Source organism: Athene cunicularia (genome assembly GCF_003259725.1).
Source record: "Athene cunicularia isolate RWA chromosome 14 unlocalized genomic scaffold, athCun1 chr14_part1, whole genome shotgun sequence".
Lineage (NCBI taxonomy): Eukaryota > Metazoa > Chordata > Aves > Strigiformes > Strigidae > Athene > Athene cunicularia.
In genome coordinates, this window is record NW_020799118.1 from 3,603,281 (window position 1) to 3,618,663 (window position 15,383).

General features: G+C 39.6%; 1 protein-coding gene across 1 annotated transcript in view; it reads right to left on the minus strand.

The window, feature by feature from the left end:
* EMP2 (epithelial membrane protein 2) overlaps nt 1–72 on the minus strand; it is an 18,932-nt gene extending 18,860 nt beyond the window's left edge. Inside the window, exon 1 of the mRNA XM_026859072.1 lies at nt 31–72. The gene's annotated coding sequence lies outside the window, so the exon portion shown is untranslated. The remainder of the gene's footprint in view (nt 1–30) is intronic.
* Nucleotides 73–15,383: the final 15,311 nt, after the last annotated feature.

The window sequence follows — 15,383 nt, forward strand, 5'->3', positions numbered from 1 at the left end:
CCGCGCCGGGGGTCGGCGAGCTGGGCGAGCGGCCGCTGCCCCGGCGGGAAGGGCTCCGGGCCCCGGCGGCGCCGCCGGCACTCGGCTCCCAGGAGTCTCGTCCTCTTCCTCGGGGAGAGAAACTTGTGTGCGGGGAGCTGAGGAAATCTGTGTCTAAATCCATCTGCGGGCAGCCCAGGTGAGCCCCCGGGGAACTGCTCGCCCCTCTCGAACCTCCTCTCCTGACGAGGCTCGCTGACCAGCAGCGCTGCCAGCGAATAGGCTGTGTCCGGTTTGACCTCAGTTTTCACAAAATACACGGCAAAGTAGAGGAAATAATGACCATGGCCGACTGGGTGATGCTCTTTACTCCTATTCGCAAGCAGAATGAAAACGAACTCAGCTTTCTGGCTGCCTGACAGGTTTTAGTGTTGCTGCAGCCTCTTGGCTCGCTCAGAGGGCCAAAAGCTCTCACCTGCTCTTCAGGGGTTGCTTCTACCACCGCCTGAAGGTGGTGAGATCTCCCTGCTCCACTGTGTCTGTCAGGCTGTCTGCTCCATGCTTGTTTTGTGTCTTCAGTTTTGCACAAGTTGCTGTTAACGTTTGTCTCGAACATGACCTAAAAATCAAGTACACCACGACTTTGGATTCAGACCATGTGTGCAACTTCATGGGCCCGTGTTTCCCAATCCCAGAGATTACTTGTTCTGTAAGAACTGTAGTGAATTCTAGCGACCCTCTCCCTGTTCCTAAGGTTTCACACAAGACAACTTTTATGTTGAGCAAAACACTCGGTTGGTTGCTACTCAAAAAATAGTAGCATGACTTGACTTCATTATGCCTTCACCCCTTCTGAGTGCAGCGTTAGTGACCATTACAGCCATTAGGAATCTCCTGTGTTGCTAAAACCCAAAATTACACAAACACCATGAAAGAGTTGCTTCTGCAACCTTAAGCACCACCAGCTCCATCAAACACTACAAGCAATTCAAGCAGAGTAAATGGCATTTGGTGGCATGATAATCCCCCTTAAACTATCATTTTCACTGTGTTAGCTTTAGCTCCGTTACAACTACCATACGACAAAAAAATCTTGTGTTCATAAATCACTTTGGAATCACACACAAGAATATCTAGTGCCATAAACAGTCCCCACTGTTCATGAAAACTTCAGGTTTCTATATGCTGATATATTCCAGGTTTCTGGGTAGGAGGGACTGGTGAAGACCGCTGGTGGCTGCTTCCGTTGTACATCCCCAACATCACCTATTTTCTGGTAATTGCCTTGTGGTTAGACTGGAATAGGAGTTCAAAGTGGCTCTCAGGGGAGATGCTCATAGCTTTGGGGCTGAAGTGAGAAGCTTGGGAATATCCGTGGAGGAGGCAGCCCTGCTTGTTGATTCCCAGGCATTGCAGGAAAGAAAGTGCTACCTCAAGATGAGCCAACCGCTATAAGCATAAGCAGCCTGACTTCCAGGGGGCTGCAGCATTAGAGCCGAAGTCACTTAAAACATTCCCCTCAGAGAGAGCTACGTTTGCAGTGCAATTGTGGTATGAAGCAGAACACTTGATTTTTAAACAAAAGATCTTGTTGCTTACAGTTTAAGTGACTAGAAAGCGGAAAATCGACTGTTCTACTTCATCATGTACTGCATTAAGGGCACTGCTTGGTAGTAAGTGTATAATATTGTCCCTATATGAAAACATTTACTGGTAAAAATAGTCTCCTTTCTCCTCACTCAGTTTCTCTTACTTGTGTTTTTTATTGTTGTATAGTTGTCATCCATATTTTATCTTAGCTAGAAGCTAAGAATAAATATTTTTAAAGCAATATCAACACACTGCCAGATGACTTCAGGCCTTTCCTGGAAACAAATTATCCAGGTTCTGCTTTTCAGACTTATGTTGGACTGATGTGGTTTGAGTGAATTTATTTTTTTTAATGAAGTGCTGAGTATCTGAAAGTGGTGTTGACCTTTTTCCTCTCTTCTCCTATTTGTGTAAAAGATGATGGTGTGAAGGAAAAGGTGGCATCTCCAAGTACTCCTTGTACCTTGGTATAAGCTTATCTTGAGAGATGAGCTATTTGAAAGCAAAGTTACTGACAAAAGAATTCATAGTGGGCCAACAAGACAACTGTTCCATGCCAGTTCTTCCTGCTTGTCTCGCCATATCCTAGACTGTATCTTTGAAACCAGATGGAATTTATAAATGAACAGATGTATCTCTCCCTCTTCCCACCACCAGCTGTTATACAGTGGACACAGTTTGATTGTATATCTGAGATAAGCCTTTAGTCCAGTAGTTATAATTCCCTTTTATACATGAGGAGCTTTCAGAGCAAGGACTGAAAGCGCAGGCTGAGTAGCCATCATGACAAAGAGAGACCATATAATGGAAATACGGGCTCAAATGCTGATCTTACTGGCTTATGTGTGTGCATTGAATGTTGAAATTTCGATGTGAAACAGCTTACAGACAATTTGGAGGTGTGGAGAATGGGACAGTGGTATGAGTGTTGGTCTCATTAATTTGTAATATAAGGACTGAAATGGTAAGTTATCTTTTTTTCACATTTAGTGATTACATAGCTACAGTTTTTGCCTTAGCATGTATCTGTCAAAATTACCAAATAAGTTCAGTATTTACATAGCTAGAAGGGATCAGGATATGCTTACTGCTGTGCAATAAGAAGTTGTAAGTAAAAACACAGGCTAACAAGATCTTTGGATTTATCTGAACAGGAGTAGGAGTGAACCTGCAAGAAAGGAACCTCATGACTGCCAGTGACTCCAAACAAGAGAAGCCTTCAGACTGAGGGAGCTGCTCAGTAGGGTAATTACTTGTCTAAATCTTAAACAGCTTCTGATAAAAATATCCCTGCCTAGATAGGTTGTAATCTGACCTCTCTTAAAGTGGAAATACTATGCCAAAACTCTTAATAAGAGGAACATAAGGCAACATCCTCTATAGTCATCCTTGTGATACCAGTATGTTAGTTGCAATGAAAACCAGTGTACCAATGAAAGACTTCTAGCACAATAACAAAACTGACACTGTATTTTTCTTCAAGAATCTCTGCAAAATTCCTCCAGATTATTGATTCAGAGTATACTACACTACCAGACCATATTCATGCTTACTTTCTAAAAAGGAGTTACATTTACTGCCAGCATTCAGCTATGTAGACATAAGTAATACTGATGAACTGGTGCTGAATGGCAAGACATTTCGTCAGCGAAACAGCTCAAATGTAGGCTTGTATGCCTGTGTTGTCAGTTTTATTGAATAAACTGTTCTTAATCTGCTAGGAAGAGAGGTATGGATGGATGTATTCTGTAAGCAAGACTGAAAACTGGAGCCTTGATTTTGCTCATTGATACTGATCAGGAAATGAGGCTCACAGGCTGAAAGCCCCAAGACTGTATTTATGAAAATAAAAAAAGAACTCTTTGCTGGCACAACTGGTTTCAATATAGGGATCTGAACAAGGGTATAGAAGCCTTAATTTAGCATTCAGAAAGGAAGTTGAAGACTCTTAACTTCAGACATGAGGTATCATTAGTAAAATAAATGGGACTAGAACTTTAAATCATTCCATTTTCCATTGTAATAAAATATCAGTGTTATTTTGCTTTAAAAATACCTTGTCTTTTTCATCAGTTTATGGAAAACTTTCCTTAATGATTTAAGGGCAGTGTGAAGAGACAAGTAATATACTTTCCATGACGTGTATGAACAGTATTATGGATCTCTTTCATTTTCACCCATTAGGTTTTTTTGAAGTGTTTGCACACACAGAATGATAAAAAAGTCTAGGCTGGAAGATACCTCTGGAGATCACCTGGGCCAACCTTCTGTGGAAAGCAGGACATTAGGGTATCCAAGAGCCTGCCTAGCTGAGTCTTGAGTATTACCAGTAAGGTAGATTCCACCACTTCTTTGAGCAACCTCACAGTGATTTCTCACAGTGAAGATTTTTGTTTATATCCAGACAGAATTTCCCATGAAGCAATGGCTTGTGTCTGTGGCTTCTTGTCCCTTCACCATGCATACTTGTGAAGGGAGTACCTCTGTCTTCTCTGTAACTCTTTCAGGTATTGGAAGACCATGATTAAATACTCCCCTGAAACTTCTCTTCCCTAGGCTGAACAAACCTAATTCTTCCAAGCTTTCTTCTGAAGTCAAGTTCTCTGACCCTCTAATGATCTTAGTGGCCATCTTCTTGACAATTTGTCAATGTTTCTCTTGAACTGGAAGGCCCAAAACTGGCTACAGCATTCCCTATGTGGGCTAAAAAGTGCCAAGTAGAGTGGAATAACCATATCCTTTAGTCTCCTGGGAACCCTTGCTAACACAGGCCATCATGTGGTAAACCTCTGCTGCAAGGGCATGCTTCTGGCTCATGTTCAACCCCCAGGTCCTCTCCTGCAAAGCTGCTCCCTAGCCAGTTGGTGCGCTGCCTATATTGTTTCTTGTGCTTATTCAATCCAGATCTCAGGATTTTGCACTTTTTGAACTTTGCTGAACTTTATGCAGCAGCTGTAAGACCATTTTTGCATTCTGTCAAGGTCCTGATTAGCATCCCTGCCACCTCACTTACCAACCATGCTTCCCAGTTTGCTGTAGTCTGTGGACTTCTCGAGTCTGCAGTCCATGCTATCAACCAGGTCGTTAATAAAGACATTAAACAGCATTGGTCTCAATATTGTCCCCTGAAAGATACTGCAGGTCACCAGCTGCCAGCTGGACATTGCAGCACAGGTCACAAACTTTTGAGCCTGGCAACTCAGCCAGTTTTCCAACCACTGTATTGCCCACTTCTCCAGTCTATATCTCACCACTGTGGTGATAATATCATTAACAATATTAAACCATTTGGACAAGGCATCTGGGGGCTCTGGTAATGAAGGAGCATTTCTCTTCCGATAGTTGTTTCTTTCATTCCTGGTTAGTTTTATTTTACTTAGTATTTACTCCATTTCTTGTGTTTCAACACAGGATGGTTACCACGATTAGACCTGCTGATTTATGCATTATACCTGTAAACAGTAGCACATGGGTTTGTATAAGAAGTTTGTATAACAAACTTGGTCCCTTTTCAGGCTGATTTTATGTTACAAAGTTTTTAATACGACACTTCTAGTTTTACATCTGAATTAGAAGAATGGAAGTCTGACTGTAAGGGCTTTATTTAGCAAGCTTAGACCTGTTTTTTCAGTACCAGCAGATAGCTTATATATTCCTCAGGTTGTGAGGTCAGTTAAAGTCCAATAGGACAGTGACCTCGCACTCATCTGTTCTTCCCTAATGTCAAAAATCAGACCTGTTTGAAACACCTGATATTTTTTTTTATATTTTTCTTGGAGACTGTTTTGTATAGATGAATGAGAGAATACCCCTTTCATTGCAGTTTGCCCGTTACATTTTTTGAAACTGGCTATCTAAAAAGTAGATTGTATGTTAGATTTCTCTTAGTTTCTGTCTTCTGGCAGAATTACCCCAGTCATCACTTCTTCTGGCTGAAAAAAACCCCACTGTTTGAGAATGAACATATTCCTGTTTGAGCCATGATTTTTCCATATTAGTTATTTGCATGAAGAGGCGGTAGTTGCCAGATGCTTAGGGAGGAGTAAAATTGACTTCAAAGCATTCTTAAAAGAGCACTGATGGAATAAACATCATGTGTTTCTTCCATCAGTACCTACCAGGTACAGTAGCATGGGGAAAATTAGCATGCAGCTTTAGGGAATTGAAAGGTCAGCTTATTAATGTGTCTGTTACAGTCATTTGTAAAACTTTGTCTAGCAGCTCCTGTGAACAGTAGAATGTTGCCCACAATTCACAGAGCTGTCATGCAAAGAGCTTTCCATGCTTCAGCTTTTATCCTTCCATTGTTTGTCACCTTTTCTTAACATAAGGTCTGACAAGCAAAAAAGCTTTGCAGAAATACTAAAGTGAGACTCATATTTTGTTTATTTAGATTTAAAGATTCTTATGGGAAATTCTATAAAATAGAGCCTGGAGAGTTCAGAGCTGATGTGAAACATAACAGTAAATGCATTGGAAATTTTGAAAATCAGGACCAGAGATTCCTAAACTGCTTGCTTGGGAAGCATCCATGCCTTATCATGTGATGACATAGTGTTAGGGATAGAGAGACAGGAATATATTCAAATATATATTTTATCTTTTGAAGCAAAATCACACTCTACTAAAATTCCAGACAAATACGACCTTAGGAAGTATGCTGTAGAATGATTCCACCATTGGACAGTTCTGTGACAGGAGGAATGGGAAAACAATGAGAAAGTAAAGAGTGAAATGGACTTTTCCTCTCTCGTGGTTCTTTAAAAATCCATAGAAAGGGATCTGCCATGCCCGATGTAGAAAATAATTTCATTAGTCACCTTAAAAACCACTGAGGCACATCAAGGTTCTCACAGTGTTGTTCCCCTTCTTCTCCTTGCAGGTGTCAGAAGGTACTTTGCTTTCATCCCTGAGAGCCCTGGTATACTCATAAGAAGTGTCTCAGATCTTTACAAACCTTAGTGTGTCCTTGGCAGACAACCTTACACACATACCCCTTCCCACTCCAGCCTTGGGAACATTTCCTCCTCCCCCATGAAGAAACATGATGAGATTAAGTAAGAGCAGCAGCTTCCCAACAATCCTTAACTCCTTGAGAACTGAAGTCCTTGTTTAGGCTTGCTGAGCCTAGAACAAGGAGCTTGGAAGGAGTTCTGACACACTTAGGAAATCTTGAGGGATCTGAAGATACTTCCTTCTTCTCATTCCCTGCTTCCATCTCAGTGTAGTTCTCCACTGCCTCTTACCCCCTGTCATCCTCCAAACCAAAAGCTACACGAGTCCAAAAATATTCCTGATAATGAATTCCTTTAGTTAGCTGCAGGAAGTCTTTGCTGAAACAAGTGTAAGACTTGGGCATAAACAGCACAACATGTGAGGGAGCCGTGTTCCATGGTTTATACAGCAAACATATAGGATATATCAATTCAAAGTTTTGTTTACCATGTTGATCTGCAGGACCTGCAAATCTGTGGAGATGACATTCAATGAAAAGAGAGCTTAACCTTCCTTTTTTCCCCACTCTTGTGTCTTCCCCACTCTGTGTTCTCTTGGAAAATGCTCTTTTTATATTAATGTTGTAATTACTTGAAGAAAACCAAAACCTTCTGGCACAAACTAGCCAAGACAAACTGTAGTGCTGTCCCTGGAAATGTTATTACTGGATCAGACAAAGCTTTGTGCCAGTGCAGTGATCTCATTATGAGAACTTCTTAAAAGCAGTTATTTCAGAAAATGGTTATGGATGATGGCAGCAAAAGCCTACAGTCCAGGGGCCTTTAAGTCAAGAGGGTATTTTGATGCTCTTTGCTAGTGAGTGATGTCTCTTTAGCCCATTTACAGTTTTTCTATTTAATCAAAAGTTGTATGCACAACAGTAAATTAAAAATTAGCTCCATAACTGAATCTAGCTATTAAAATTCTTTAACATTAGGATTTAACAATCCTAGCTTTGTTTTGAAATGGAAAGGAAATCAATTGGCAAGGACTAAAGGCAAGCCGCAACAAAAAATAAATTGTGGAGCCTCTGCAGTACAGTACAGTATGTGAAGGACTTAATACATTACAAATAAACCTGTATGTTGCTTACCATCCTGCCAAAACAATTGCAATAGCAACCCAACCCTCTGAACACATAGTTTTACAAGTCAAATATATAAGAAAACAACTTCTAAGTAGTTACTCTGCTAGAGATATGAATACAGGAGACTAAATCTTATTATTAAAAGGTGGTAATAAAGGCTTGGCGACAGAGAATTTACCATTGTTTGAAATCTGCAGGAATGTGTGGTTAAAGTGGCAGGACTAGGATTTCATTGTACAAACAAAATCCAAAACAAGGTCAAAGGACCCTACAAGAAGACACTACTTTGAAAAGTAGCCACTTGTGCTGCTTAGAGGAAGAATATATTTTGTCACTTTGGTTACTGACCTTGTAAACCAAAAAACCACAAATTTTTAATCACTCACAAATCATTAAGAGTTAATTAGAAAATATGCCTGTTTGCTCCCTCAAGAGAACCGGTCACTCTCAGCACATTCCATATAACATCAAATATTTAGAATGTAAGGAATGAATAAATTTGTATCTTAGCATTTTCATTTCTTATTAGTGTCCAAACACACAAGGAGACTTACCCATTTGCAGCAAAAGGTGAGTGACAAACAGCTCCACCAGTGAGGACGCTATCTTTGTGTATGAATCTCTTCTGCAAAACACATGTAAATAAAGAGCTCTAGACTCTGACCCATCTATAAGATGGTTCTGCTGCCCTCCCCATGGAGCAAACTGCAGCATTCTTGCAGCTTTCTCACTTAAATAGTGAGCCCGCTGTGAAGATACAATTCTCTGCATGTAAATCTGTGCACACGTACACATGCACACTTCCAAATACATACACATAAAAACTCAAATCCAGGAACTGGGTCATCTGAATAGAATTTTTGGATTAGCATATTTTCTGAGGACCAGCACACACTACAAAGGCTCTTACTCTGTACACCATCTGGAAATTCATCATCTTTGTTTATTATTATGATATGTCTCCATGCATGTGTTAGCTCCTTCTAAGGCTTTCTATTAGAAGAACACAATAGTGTTATTCCTACTGAATTCTTACATAAATTTAAGTATTTTAATAACCATTTATCTAAATCTCACAGGAAAAGCAGTAAAGGGAGAAAACTGAGCCTCTACAGATTTCAACACTTGCTGAAGTCAGTGGAATACGCATTTAACTCTTCATGGGAGCACTGGGGTGCTGCATGAGACACACAAGTGGCAATGAGCCAGATTCTGCCTGCAGATATGCATTTTTTAATCTCATTGACTTAAGTGGATGTTGCCACAGGCAGGATTTGGACTGGTGTACTCTTAAAGTGGAAATGGTTTTTGTAGTGATTGCAAGTATTAATACTAAATGGGCACAGCATGAGCCCTATCAGTAATAAGAGCTGAGTTTTTAGTGAATACAGACAATTTTAATAAAAACCATGAAACTGAAGTATTTATGATTCTTACAAGTTTTACAGTTTAACTCCTACATAAGCAGTGCATAAGGTACCAGGAAACAGCAGTGTGTTGTAACTCTTGCAACATTATTAGGACTCTCATAGCATTTAGTGTTTTCTCAAAGAGTGTCAAAGGAATATAAGGAAGCCTTTTACTCTCATATAAAGAAAAAGGAAGAAAATATATTTGTCATATAAAGGAAGCCCAAAATTCGTTTTTTGAAACCTGTCACTTTTTAAGCCAATCATAAGCCAAGCCAGTCAGACCTGACTCATGGTTTTTGAATGTAGGTACTTGCCAATACTAAGATGTTATCATACAGATCTTCATCCATATTAAAAAAAATAAAATTCCACAAAACAGGTGAAGCTGTGTTGTAATAGCTGGGATCTATATATGTATTCTGATTTTAAGGAAACTTTGGGAAGGAAGTAGATGTTTCGGCATTGCAGCAGACTTTAAAAATCAGGTCAATCTAAAGGGAATGGACAAGAGATACTGACTAGTTCAGACAAAAAGACTGTTAATGACTGGAAGAATATTTGAAGCTGAGAAGGAAAGTGCTAATCAGAGAGTTAGGTCTGTCTGTATGGGGCTTGCAGACCTGGGTGTGTACAGCCCTCTTCCCTTTTCCCGCAGACCTCCCTGTTTCCTTCCATAGGAAGGAAATATATACATGTAAGTCAAAAGGAAATCTAAGTGTGTTCCGCCAGGCTCGCCAGTTGTCCGGGACTGACATCTGTCCTTCCTTACAGGTAATGAATTAGTTGAGCAATTTGAACAGCATCATTAGGAGTAATCTGAACAGTGATAGGATTTAGATCAAGGAACAGGACTTTGTTGAAGGCAGGAGTAGCATTATCAATTTTAAGTAGTAATTATTAAACCTGCGTTCTTATTTTTATTTTTAATTTGTAAGAGAGAGTACCATTAGGATGTTCAGAAAGTGAGATGAGTCAGAGTGTGGGATCTATGCAAATAAGTTTTAGATAACTGAAGGGGCATCAGGTATATACCTACAAAAGATGGGGAGACGGCGCAGTAGCTGTGTTCGGGATGGCTTTTCAACATGATCTCCACACACTTGTGTTAAGAGAGAGGGAGATGTATTTGTCTAACAAAGAGGAGAGCAAACTTAGCTAAGCTGAATTTCCCCACTGATGAGAGGTGAATTCTCCTCTGGATCCAAGTGCACTTCTGGGAAAATTATTTCTTTCTCCCTCCCGCCTCATTCCAAGACTTGTAACTGTTCCCTTGCCAGGCAAATGTCATCCACCACACAGTTGGATCCACTTCTTTGCTTCTTGCATTTATCCTGCGATCAGTCTAGACTTGTCTAGCATTGCTTTGCATTCCTGGCAATGTTAAGGAAACATATGTCTTGCTGGCTGCATGTGGGCTGCTTGGATTGAACACGCTGTGGCTGGAGTGCCCCGGCTGGCCTGTTTTCGGAAAACCACAGCAGCTTCATCTCTCTTCCTGTGAAGAATTCCATCTAAACTGTCTTGTGTTCTTTTCTCCGTGGTTAAAACATCATGTAGGACGCTGTTTACAATATTATATGTGGAAAAGCATATTTTCATATAATATTTAGGCTTGCAGTTCTTCCTCTTGCACTGAAACTGAGTGGCTAATAGCTACTAAGATTCAAGGAGGGGCACTCCTTGTAACTACTGAGTAACTCCCGTAACTACTGAGGGAATCTGTATCTCATTTTTCTTCCTGTATAAAACTGTTTTGTAGGTGTGTATTCATAAAGATTTAATAGCAAATAAAATCCAAAATATTTCAGAAGAAAAGGAATATCAGGAGTTCACATGAGGTTTTGCAATTTATTTCCACATGAATTAGTAGATTACTTGGTCTGTTTAGCCTATAGGGTAACCAAAGGGGCCAAGTGCATTTCTTGAACCTGTCCTGAAGGTAAAAAGCTTGCTAAAAGGCCACTTGCAGCAATGATTAGAAGCCTCAAAATCAGATGATGATGATTATGTTTTGAGATTGGGCAGGTAACCTACTCCACCTCTTGGGGAGCTCATTGAACAAAGGGGTTTGGAGATTGCTTCGCTTCTGTGGTAAATTATTCTGTTGGCTAGATCGCAAGTTCAAGACTGCAGAGCCATTGCTGGCTTTACTTTCTCATAATGTTTAGCTGGTGACTTAGTACTTACCTGCCATCCAGACTTGTTGTGAAGCTTAATCAGCCCATGTGTGAAGAATTCAATGAATGTTTCAAGACCATGGTTATGATTATTTCCATATACCTGATACGGTTCTTATTGTAGTACTTTTCCATTACTTTCATGGTGATCTGAAGTTCACTTGCATCTGAAGAATGGTAGAAAAATGTTGGTAGGAAGACTGAGAGAGACTCGCCTAACTAAGTATTTAAATTCTCCAAGGACAGAAATCCCACCATCTCTCAGCCTGTCTCAGTGCTGCTCTACCCTCCTGGTAAAACAGGTTCTCCTTATGTTGAATCCCCCCAGAGGTGCAGTTTGAGGTCATTGTCCTTGCTACTCGTTTAGCACTACATAGGAGAGTTTGGCTCTTGTGTCTTCACAAATCCCTTTCAAATAGTTGTAGGCAGTTATTAGAATTCCTGTTAGCCTCCTTTTCACCAGCCTAAACAAATACTCTCTTTGTAGGACATGTGCAAAATTTCCTGCACAGTACAGAATGAAACCAGCAGAGAGAGAATAAGCAGGAAAGCCAGATCAGAGTGTGGTGCCACAGCAGCTGCCTCTGGTGAGTAGCTCTGCACCACCTGCAAGGAAAAGGTGCCTGACACTTTGCTATGCACAGTTCACCAGAGGGTATCAGGTATTGACCTTGCCAAGAAGTTTCTTAGCAATGACCGGTTTTTAATGGTCTAAGGATATATTTATGTCATTGGTTCCCTATTTATTCAGGTTTTATACACAGAAAAATGAACCGTTATATACAGATTGGGAAGCTGAAAACTCTGAAAATGACAGCTGTTCATGAAAGGTGAATAGTATGTGTCTAACCATTCCCTACTAGTTCTGGTTGATTGTGTTCACGTGTGCACAAATTACTCTAGGAGTAAAGATCTGTGAGCCTGCAGGGCCCATGGTCTGGATACCTCTACGTGAAGAGAATAATATCCAATATAAAATCTATCAATCAAGACATGGGATAATTTGCATTTTTGTATAACCTATGGTTTCTTAGGAATGAAGAAACTGTGGCCCTCAGGAGCACAAGAGCAACAAGATTATCTTGTTCCCAGTTATGTGTAAGTTCATCATTTAAAGCTCAGTGTTTTCCTTATGTATGTAATAGTATGTATTTGAAAATTACTCCCTGTGGCACAGGGCCATGTGTTAGCATGAACATGCTACAAGCAAGTTACACATGCACTGTTTGGCTTGATCTTTTTTTTAGCTGAAGCTGTCACCGCATCAGGGTGAGAGAGTATTTCAGTTTTAGTAAAGTTTACAGGTTTTAATTGCTCTTGTTTTGTCCCTATGCCAGTATGGTTGGCAGTACATATAATTCAGTAAATGAAGCCCCGAATCTAAGCGGGTTTTAAGAGTGGAGCAAAATGATTTGTTTAAACGCAGCACAAAGCAAGGGGGAGCTAAGAGTATAGGTGAGATAATACACTGGAATTGACCTGATGTCAAGGAATATATAAATAATATGAACTAATATGAACTGTATAATAATATAAACTAAACTAACATAAACTCTATGTTATTTTTCCAGTATGTTCTAGTGATAAGTTTACAGAAAAAGAAGTACCTTTATTAATGATTTGGCGAGGAACTGTCTTTACTCCTTGAATCTTCCAACATTCAATATGAAGAAGTGCAATGGCATAAGTAGAGCTCCTAAGTACCAGATGTTTTAGTTGGAAAACACTGACAAATATTTTCCTCTATGCTCTAATAAACTTTCATCTAGCAAGAGCATAGTCCTAAATATCATTCAGTAGTTTTGCTTGCCATACCTCCATCATTTTTGACTGAGAACCAACCATCTGCCATTTTGTTAAAGAGCAAACAGTGGAGCAGTCTGCAATGTAGCATGTGTTTAGTTTAAATTCACGGGAAGGGTGTTGAACTTCTTTAGGGTCTCTCATATTCAACCTTTGGTTGATAACAGTAATCCCTCCTAAAGGAGATTTACTGCTTAACAAACACGTTTCAGTGCATTAACAATCTACAAAGTATGAAGTCAATAAATGCATAGACAAGATCTCTAGCCACTCACAGTAGGGCTTGTAAGGATTAAACTTTCAGATCACTATAAAAGTAAGAATAGCTTTTGTAAGGAAATGTGTACAAATCTATGTTCAGTTTTTCATTGCTTGCAGTGCACTTCCATGGTAATTGTCCACCAACAGATCTGTTCAAGAAGCTCTTTAATTATTTATCTGGTGCATCTGCTATATTCATAGATTTTTCCCTTCTTCGTGCTGGAGGGGCACGAGGAAATGAGTGCACCAAGATCACATCACAAAGCAGAATTTCTCTCTACATAGCAAGAGTAAGCAATGCCTAGTCTGCTGTTGTGCCTGCCAACTGCTGTCAGACAGACTCCATTGTTGGGCAGAAGTTGGAAGAGATTAGACAATACAGGGAATAAATAATAAAGTGGGACATAGGTTGTTTTTTTTCCCCAGTAATTTCCACTTTCTGCTCTTATACTAGAGAAGTGAACATAGAGAATGTTTTAGACATCTCACATTATTCATGTCCCTCCTTTACTCCACTCAAGGAGTTAAGGCTGGTCTGCATACATAGAGTGAAAGGAAAAGTACTGCTGGAAAATCAGATTGTACTGGCATTCACTCTAGTCATTAATAGTGCAATACATATAAAAATTTAAAATATTTAGGTATCATGTGGTAAAATGTCTGATTTTAGCAATGCTATTAATGTACTACCAGTTATGCTACAGTTACTACTGTGACAGTTCATTTAACCTTCAAAAGGCCAAAGTTCTTCCCATTCCAAAGCTGAAGAGGTTATATCACTTTCAAAGCTCTAGCTATTTTGTAATTTTAGAACTGTAGATATTGCTATTAATAGAATCATCTCACCCATTTCTGAGTCTAGCAAAGCAATAAACATCAGTGATGTTTTCTGACAGTGAGTCAGCTATGCACTGTTGTAAGGTGTTACTGTTTCCAGCTATGAAATTGTCACCTCTTCTAAAGTGAATATTCAGTACCAGTAATGCAAGAAGTGTTTCTGAAGCACATTAACTATGTAATTCACTAGTTTGTTTACTTTTATTCTGTACTGTGCTACTCATCTTTTGATGATTTAGAGACTCATTCTTTTCATGTGTCCTCATTCAAGCTGTTTCCCGTGCCTTGATTTTTTTTTTTTACCTGGCTCATTTCTTCTTCCTAAGAGCAATAAAAATTACCCACATTTAGTAGGTAACAAAATCTGGAGTCAAGTGATTAGTTTCAAAAAAACCCAATAACCTTACAAAGAGATGAGCTGTGTTTTCTCCCCTCTCTCCTGAACTAGCAGCAGATTTCCATGCAGATAAAAGTATATCTGATTGAGAGACAGGCACTTAATTCAAATAGGGATTTTTCTTTTAAAATCTTCTACCTGTTACTTAACCATTCTCTTATTTCTAGTTTCCTCCCTAAGACAAACAAAAATGTTTTGCCTGGAAACTCTACATAGGAATGCCCTCTTTATACATACCTCTGCCAGTTAGTGTTGTCTGTGAATCTGCATCTTCACAATGAACCTACAAGTTACTAATCTTTGTCAAAAATCTTTGGGCCCCTTGAGCAGACACAGTGTAGATAATCAGTATTGGCTAATCCTTTGATTCTGGAATTTCTACCACTTATAGATCATTTCCATGTCCATAGCAGATCCTTGGATATTCTCCAAATATTATTCTTCATTTTTTCCTAATGACTTCAGTAGTGTTGATGTACAAACTGTGGGTGAATGTAAACTGAAATTCACACATTTGCAAGTCTCCACTGGCTATTCAGGAGTATCATAATGTATTTCCCTTTCTTTGTGAATTTAATCTTACCAATCAAGGTCTGGATAAGCCTCCTTTTATCATCCCCTTGGAAATGGGTGAAGGCTTTTCAAATGGTGTTTTTGAAAGAGCTAGAAGTGCTAATTGTAACAGTTTCAAAAGATAAGGGGAGTGTTGGAACACCTTGGTCCAATATAATTAGTTAGCTATTCTGGGTCTTTTGTAGTATTAGTTCTGTTGGGCTGAATCTTTCTGATTCTTTTTTGCTCAGTAGTACTAATGTCAGCAAGTGGCTCTGCAATAAAGGTAGGAA